The sequence below is a fragment of the Erigeron canadensis genome, chromosome 7 (assembly GCF_010389155.1).
Source record: "Erigeron canadensis isolate Cc75 chromosome 7, C_canadensis_v1, whole genome shotgun sequence".
Lineage (NCBI taxonomy): Eukaryota > Viridiplantae > Streptophyta > Magnoliopsida > Asterales > Asteraceae > Erigeron > Erigeron canadensis.
This window is the reverse complement of record NC_057767.1, coordinates 4373052-4382294: the sequence shown is the minus strand read 5'-3', so window position 1 is coordinate 4382294 and position 9243 is coordinate 4373052. Positions and strand designations below refer to the sequence as shown.

General features: G+C 36.9%; 1 pseudogene; it reads left to right on the top strand.

The window, feature by feature from the left end:
• The first annotated feature begins 1376 nt into the window (after window positions 1-1376).
• LOC122609040 lies at window positions 1377-5715 on the top strand (annotated as a pseudogene).
• The last annotated feature ends 3528 nt before the right edge of the window (window positions 5716-9243 follow it).

The window sequence follows — 9243 nt, the reverse complement described above, 5'->3', positions numbered from 1 at the left end:
AACCATAACACAAATTGTTGCCAGTCTGCGCAAAACTTTAATAGACTACCTATCAAATCTTTTTCAATAATAATAATAATAAAATCAGAATGTACAAAACGTAAGGTGGTTATACTACTTTGAAATGTTAGCCTTTTATCGAGGTCTCATGTTCGAATCTGCATGTTTGGGTAACCTGAATAAAAAAAAGTGTATTTTTTTTCTCTGCCTCCTCTCACTATCCTCTCCCTCAGAGACGGAGCCAGAAAATTTCTTGTAAGGGGACAATTTTAAAAGTTGTTTGTCATACTTATAAAAGTCGTATCCGAGAATGCAAAAAAAGAAACGGGCCTTAGTTCGAAAATAGAAAATGGACCCTCAAAAGAATGTGTTATTCACACCAGGTCTAACACTCATATTTAAAAATACTAATTTTTTTTAATAAATAGTGACCAAAAGTATATATCGAACAAGGTCTTATTAAATGAAAACATATTAATCATATATTACAATAAACCCAAAAAATATATTTTTTAGGACATAATTAGCATGTATGTATGTATATACTTTTTCTACATTATGATAATTATAATTAATTATTTGTGATAAATATATATATAATAAGTTTTAAAAGAAAATAAATTTTCTACAAATTGTTCCACAATTAATGTACTACACCTTTACATAACTAAATAACACAAGTTTTTTCTTAAACTTTACCTCATTTTTTTTATTAAAAATAAAAAAAAAACTCAAGTTTTTTTAATCATCTTATGAAAAAAATTTTATCTCAAAATTAATGTTTCGATGACCAATGATATCTAAAGAATAAGCTTATGATAACGAAGGTAACATTTGTATTTAGTTCATTTTTATTTTTTCTTACTTTTGGAAAAAATTACAAATATACTGGATTTTGAAAAATTACATTGTACTTAAATTGAAGTGGGGGCAATTGACCACCCACTGCCCCCATTGTGCCGCCGTCCCTGCTCTCCTTTCTCAATAGTAAAAAAATATGAGATCTGAATTTGTGCTTCAGATTGGGATCGAGCTTGAAATCGAGATTATTCCCTTTTGGTTAAGCTTCCACACCGGTAGATCTAACCCTATTTTTCATTTTTGGGCCAAAGTCCCTTCCACTAAGTGGATCTGAAACAGCCTCTCTACCGTTGAGTAGAGTTAAGGTCTGTCTACATCATACCTCCCTCAAACCCCGGTTTTTGCCGGGATTGAATATCGGTGTCGTTGTCGTCGTCCGTTTACATCCCCTTTGTACGTGTTGGGTATACTACTTATCTGCAGCCACTCTATTTATTGCACTGAACACTGTTAAAAATTGAATATAACACACACACAAAAGAAAAAAAAACCCTCATAAACAAAGCTAGATAGAAATGGGAAACATGCTTCTTCACTTCATTATCATGTGTCTCTTTACATTACCATTTACAACAATATCTTTAGGAACTCTTCGAGGTTCCAACTCGAGTAGTATGAGTAACATATCAAAACCCAACTGTTCATCCACTTGCGGAGATATTACAGTTCCTTACCCTTTTGGTATTGGCAATGACACAGGTTGTTCCCTAGACGACTCATTCTACGTTACTTGTAAGACGTCCGTAAAGCCCCCTAAGTTGTTCCTCGGATCCAGCAACATCGAAATATACAGCATGTCTGATTCAGACTTGCGCATTAATACTGGAGTTAGTTATAAATGCTATGACATTAATGGAAATGTAACCAAGGACTATTATTATTGGACTAGCTTGGGAGACGACGTATTCACTTTCTCAGAGAAGAATATGTTCACAGTCATTGGGTGTGATGATCTTGCTCTTATAGAATGGGTAGGCGACAACTATTTCAGCGGATGTGTTGCAAATTGCAGCGGTCTAGTGGATGTACAAGATGGGCGTTGCTCAGGGGAAGGCTGTTGTCAGACACCTATACGAAAAGGTCTCAAATATTACAATGTTACACTCATCTCGTTAAGGAACCACAGGGATATTTGGTCCATCAATGACTGCGGCTATGCGTTCCTTGGTGACGTAAGCACTTTTAAGTTTCTTGGGGCCAGCGATTTGTCTAGAACCTCAGGCTTAGAGACCAGGGCCGAGGCGAATGTTCAAGTTGTGGTCGATTGGGTTATCAGACGCGACCAAAATTGCACTCAGGCTACGGAATGCAAACAGAATAGTCATTGCTACGATGTAGATGGTGGAGGCTATCGATGTAAATGCAACAACGGTTATGAGGGTAACCCATATCTTGATCAAGGCTGTCAAGGTAAGTTTCCTGGTTGAATCAGTGACGAAATAAATTTTATGCTAGCGTTTAGACAGTTATGTCATGCTTAATTAGATATCATTTGCACAATGCAAGAAGGCATAAAGAGGTCACATAAAACAAAATCCTACGTGACAAGGCTAGCAAACGTGTCATAGGGCAGTCAATCGGGTCAACCCGGTTCGACTCGCAACAGATTGTCGGGTTGAAAATCTTTAGCCTTAACCCGAGCTACCAAAAGTTTCATATAAAAAATTTCAATCTGGACCCGATCCGGATTGATCTGATTAATATGGGTTGGTGAGTCAAACAAATTGGTTTTAACTCAAGTGTGTTTAATTATAAAGATTATAAACGAAGTTACTATATTCCTTACAAGTTACAATATTAACTCAAGTGTGTTTAATAATAAAGATTATAAGCGAAGTTACTATATTCCTTACAATATTATTTTTAAAAATTAATCACTCATTTTCTTTATTATCAAAAAACAATAAATAATACATTAATCATCATTATGTTTGTAAAATATAACAAAGAAAAGTTATATTATTATTGATTATCACAAATTTAAATATTCATTTTAAGAATATAATATAATGGTTATTAGACTTTTACGAGTCATGAAACGAACTAATTATAACAAACACGAGACGACTTTGTAAGTAACTTTTATTTGCTCCCAATTGGGGTGTGGCTCGGTCTGAGCCAAGGCGAGTTGCAAACTCGTTCGAGCCAGTTGAAAAACAATGAATCAACAATTATTATAGTTTAATACATATGACAATGCCTATATATAATATATTATTATATATATTTATTTTTATATCATTTTGTATATTACTGTATAGTACGAATTTAAAGATATATTATAAGTTTGTGACTCAAATTATCCAATATGTATATCTTTATTACATTATAAAAATTCTTTAACCTAACTTGTTGAAAAGTTTCAAAAAAAAACAAGAAAGGATATTACAAATAACCTAATTGTCCTTAATAAACCCTCTTTTAAAAAGACTTATAAAAGATTACTCAAATTGCTCATAATTAACTAATTTACATCTAAAAGCCTTATATTCTAAAATAGTTTCACTACCACTTGTACATTGATTACATTACATTAACATACACTACTCGATGCGTGCACCGCCACTAATAGTCACTGCCATCACTATCAGTCAACGCCACCATTAGACCGCCGTCGCCGTCACGTTGCGCGAGCACTCTTCTAGTTTTAGTAGATGCATTAAGATAATCAACTTATATTTTGTTTCTAATATCTCATATATGGTAGATGGTAATATAAGGTTGTCGGGTACCTAAGCTTAGGTGTGGAACACTCACATATTAAATTTAATCCATAAAATTCATAGGGGCCCAATCATTTATTCATTAAAACAAAAGATATTATATAAGAATTAATTTAAAAAGATATGAGGTTAGCAGGTCGACTTGAAGGTCGAATATTCCAACCCGAATCCCACCCCAAAAAAGATTAGGTGGCTAGTTGACGGATTAGTAAGTCAAATATACCCAATTCTGACCGGATTTTTTTCAAGACGGTTTCAAGTCGGGTTTCAAATTACGTCGAATATTGACAACCATAATAAATGAACACATAAGCGTTCATGCAAAATGTCTCTTAGATCAAGTTATTGCTTATAATTTAAGTAAATTTTTGTTGTGTTGTGCATGAGAAGCTCCATTTATTTTCAGACATCAACGAGTGTGAGGATCCAGGAACCTACCCTTGTTATGGTATCTGCAATAATACTCTGGGGAGCTACAATTGTACGTGTAAACCGGGAACTGATGGTAATGCAACAATACAGAATGATTGTCAAGCTGTGGAAGCTTCTTCTAAAGCTTCTAAGTTTTCTTGGACCATATTCGTTATAGGTAATATTCTCTCATAAAAGTATGAAAAAAATTGACACCTTGAAAATTAAATTAGCTATCAAAAACTTTGTTCTCCTGAAACTGACTACAATGATTATCCTTTCTAAGTGCTTTTCATTTTCAACTCATATGTAGCAATGGCGTTAGGCCTTTTTGCAATATTATCTGGGATAATGGTGCTTTTCTTTGGTGTAAGAAGAAGAAAGCTAACTAAACTCCGAGAAAAGTTCTTTGAGCAAAACGGGGGTGTGTTATTAAAACAAAAGCTTAACTCACAAGGTTCTCATGAGGCGATGGCTTTGTTTAGCACTCAACAGCTTCGAAAAGCCACCAATAACTATTCTCAAGACCAAATTATTGGACGAGGTGGATATGGAGTAGTGTACAAGGGAGTATTATCTGATGAACGTGTGGTTGCGGTGAAGAAATCTAAACTAGTGGATGGTGGCCAGGCAGAGCAATTTATCAATGAAATTATGATAGTTACACAAGTCATCCATCGAAATGTGGTAAAGCTTTTGGGTGTTGCTTGGAAGAGGAGGTCCCTGTACTAGTTTACGAATTCATATCCAACAACACTCTTTTCCATCATCTTCACTATAGATCGGGCGGAGCGGGTTGGTTATCTTGGGATAACCGGTTGAGGGTAGCTGTTGAAACTGCTGGTGCACTTGCATACCTTCATTCGGAAACTATTATGCCAATCATCCATAGGGATGTCAAGTCGACCAACATACTAATAGATGACAACTACACTGCTAAAATTTCAGATTTTGGTGCATCAAGGTTAGTTCCATTAGATCATGACCAGGTAACCACACTTATTCAAGGAACGCTTGGGTATTTAGACCCAGAATACTTCAACACAAGTCAGCTAACTGAAAAAAGTGATGTTTATAGCTTTGGAGTGGTCCTTACAGAGCTCATAACCGGGAAAAAGCCCATTGGTGTTGACAGAAACAATACTGAAAAAAATTTAGCCAGTTACTTTGTCAATTCAATCAAAGAAAACCGCTTATTTGAAATTGTTGAACCTAGACTCTTACGTGAAGGGACTCTTGAGCAGTTACAAGCGATAGGTAATCTCATAAAAAGATGTCTTAGTTCACAAGGCTGTGATAGACCTACAATGAAAGAAGTAGCGGCGGAGCTAGAGGGCATGAGGAAGTTATCTCATCCTTGGCTTCAACAACAAACAGATGAAGAGACTCAAAGTTTAGTCCTAGAAGTCGAGCAGTCTGATCTTTATGATGTCCCACTAGTTTCATACACTACTAATGAATGGGAAACTTCCTCATGTAGCACGGACTTGGCATTTGGAGAAAACAAACCACGTTAAACATCGATGTTTCTTTTGGTCTCAACCGTTTCAGTGTGCACAAATATAGCTAATTAGGTTAAAGTGCTGATTTAAGTGTTCATCTATTTTGAGATCGTTAATATATAGCTTACTTGGAGTTCAAGAGATGAAATAAAAGCTTTGTATTTTCTTATAACTTTGTAATAGTTTCTAAAATTTCTAAAGGTATATGTAGTTCGTAACATGGATGCGTACAGTTCCGTTTGCTTCAATAGTTAGAAAAACCAAAAACTGAACCACTGTTTGGTTTTTGAAAACAAACGTAATAGAACAATAATATTGACATGTGTTCAATAAGATTTATTTTTTCTCAAGTTGTATCTCAGTACAACTTAAACTGTATCACTATGTACTTAAGTTGGTATCACTGCAACTTAGTTGTACGTACGGTGGTACACTTTAGTCTAACATTTCGTATTAGAATCATACAATAAGGTGTGAATAGCATGGGTGCATTTAGGTGAAAGACCCAACATCAGGCAAAGGGTTTGGAACCGTTCAGAAGGTGGTCTAGAGCATGCCATGGATGCCTTTTAAGAAACTTCCTACTTTGAACCCAAATATATATAGAGTTTCCTTATTTTGAGAGTTTCCTTATATAGAGTTTCCTTATTTTGAGAACCATTTTTTTTTTAAAAACCATGAGAACTCTTAGATAATATACTTGTTCACATGTTTTTTTGCTCATTTACATGTGAATTGATATAAAAAGGTATGTTGTAGAAGAAACTTTTTTATGAAACTTTGAAAGTAGCTTTTTATGAACTTGTGAATGAATTTGTTCACATTTTCTGTTCACATGTGACAAACGGCTATATGTAAGGTTTTGAAAAAAAATTTCTTCTGCAACATATATTTTTATAACGTTTCACATGTGAATGAACAAAAAAACCATGTAATCTAATAAAAATATTAGGAGTTCTTACGGTTCTTACAAAAAAATGGGTTCTCAAAATAAGGCTCCCCTATATATTTATATATATATATAAGGACACTTTTAAAACAAGGACACTAGGGACACTTCTCAATCATTCATTTTTCACCATCTCAACCACCACCACCACCACCACCATGATCCTCCGGTGACCACCGCCACCACGACTTACACATGTGTAAGTTGTACAACCACCATCACCACCACCACCGTCATCTCCGGCCACCATCATGATCCTCCCGCGACGGAAATTGCAAATTTATTGAATGGGTAGGGGACAACTATTTCAGCAGATGTGTTGCAAATTGCAGCGGACCAGTGGATGTACCAGATGGGCGTTGCTCAGGGGAAGGCTGTTGTCAAACACCTATACGAAAAGGTCTCAAATATTTCAATGTTACACTCACCTCGTTAGCGAACCACAATATTATTAGTCTAGCCATATATTTATATTTGTTTATGTAAATATCACAATATTAGAGGGTAGTTTAGTAAATATTCTGTATCTATTTATATTGATGATTAACGAGATGGCAGATTGATTTTCGCCTCGTACCAATTCTATCATGGTATCACGAGTTTAGCCACCTCCCTGCGCAAACCCTATTGCCACCATCGCCAAACCCTACCCTTCATATTTCGTTTGCTTCTTCTCTTCTCTACCTTTTTTTTTCTATCAACAGATCTGCTATCATACTTCATCTAACACTATGGCATCTCTTCACCCAGCAACCGCTGTCTCATCCCCGTCACACTTGAGATGAATAGCAGCGAGTATATTTCTTGGAGACAACTTTTCATAACCCATTGTCTTGCTTACGAAGCCATCGACCACATCATCCCTTCTCCCACAGACTCTTCTGCCGCCTCTCCCGAAAAACCGACCCCTTCAGGCAAGGCTGTTGAAAAACCAACCAACTGGGATCGTATTGATTCAATAGTGCTTCAACGGCTTTATGCAACTATTTCAACCGACCTCCTACAGACTATTCTAAAGCCGAATACCACTGCCCAATGTGGATGGGAAACACTGGAGATGATTTTTCATGATAATGCAAGTACCAGAACTGGAAAATAAGTTTTCCACCACCAAGTTGAATTCCTTCCCTGACATATCTTCGTACTGTCAAGAAGTGAAGTAAATTGCGACTGACCGGTGAATGTTAGCTCCCTTGTATTCGAGAAGCGATTGGTTCTTCAGATTATTTCTCATCTCAATGATAGGTTTAGCACCGTTGCGTCCATCATTCAACAAACCCCTTACTAGATTTCTATGGTGCTAGATCACAGTTACTTATGGAAGAATCCCGTCAAGCAAATCAAGGTTCCTCTCATTCAGTTTTTCTTGCTGCTCCCCCAGCACCACCAGCTTCCCCTACTGTCGCCGAACCACAACCTGTTCAACCCACTACCTAATCGGTCGGTCGTGTTTCTTCGGATTATACTCCTCGCGGCAAGGGGCGTGGGGGACGTTTCCGAGGTCACGGTCGGTCTCGTGGCCGAGGCTATCCCTCACAAACTTGGTATCCTCAGCCATACACCCCATGTTATTCTCAACAGCCTTGGAACCCACCTCCGGTCCCCTACCCGACTACTCCTAATGCTCCTGGACATGGGAGGGGTTCCCCTTTTGCTGGAAACTCGGGGTTGCACCACCAGGTTATCAACCCAATTATTACACACTGACCAACATTCATCAATCTTTGGCAGCACTAAACTTACACCCGGATCCAACATGGTACGCTGACTCGAGAGCTACTTCGCATATGTCTCATTCGCCAGGTAATCACTCAACTCATGTCGATACTAGTACACCAAACATTGTCGTAGCAATGGCTCACACATCCCAGTTCATGCCACCGGCCACACTACCCTTAAGCCACCTTAACCACCCCTTAAAATAAACAATATCCTTTTTTCTCCTTTAATCATTAAAAACCTACTATTTGTTCATTGTTTAACCACAGATAATAACATCTCTATTGAATTTAACGCATTCGGTTTTCTTGTAAAGGATATCAAGACGCGGATTCCTACCCTCCGATGTGATAGCACCGGAGATCTATACCCGCTATCATTGTTGTCTTCACAAGTCACTCTTTCATCCGTCTTTGCAACCCTTTCTCAAGATCTTTGGCATCACAGTTTAGGCCATCGTGGGGACTCATCTTTACGAACTTTGAATAATCAAAACTTTATTCCAGTTGATAGATTTGATAATAAGCGCTATGTCAATCTTGTATTTTTGGCAAACATATTAAACTTCCATTTAATGAATCTTTATCTTTTACTCGTATGTCTTTTGGATTCATAGTGACCTTTGGACCTTACCGTCACCAGCACCGGGGGGCATCATTATTATATCTTATTTCTTGATGATTTCACCAATTACTTATGGACTTACCATCTTGTCAATAAATCATCTGTTTTTTCTATATTTCTTAACTTTCATAAACACATCTACACTCAATTTAATTGTTCAATCAAATCCATGCAATGTGACAATGGCACCGAATATAATAACAAAGTGTTTCATCAGTTTTGCACTCAAAATGGCATGGTTTTTCGGTTCTCGCATTCGTATACCTCCCCTCAAAATGGTAAAGCCAAACGAAAAATCTGTTTCATCAACAACATGATTCGAACTCTTCTTACCCATGCCTCTCTTCCTTCCACCTTTTGGCATCATGCTCTCCAAATGGCCACCTATCTTCTTAACATCCTTCCATATAAATCCAAAAGTCATCACACCCATACGTCTCTTTTATTTCAAAAA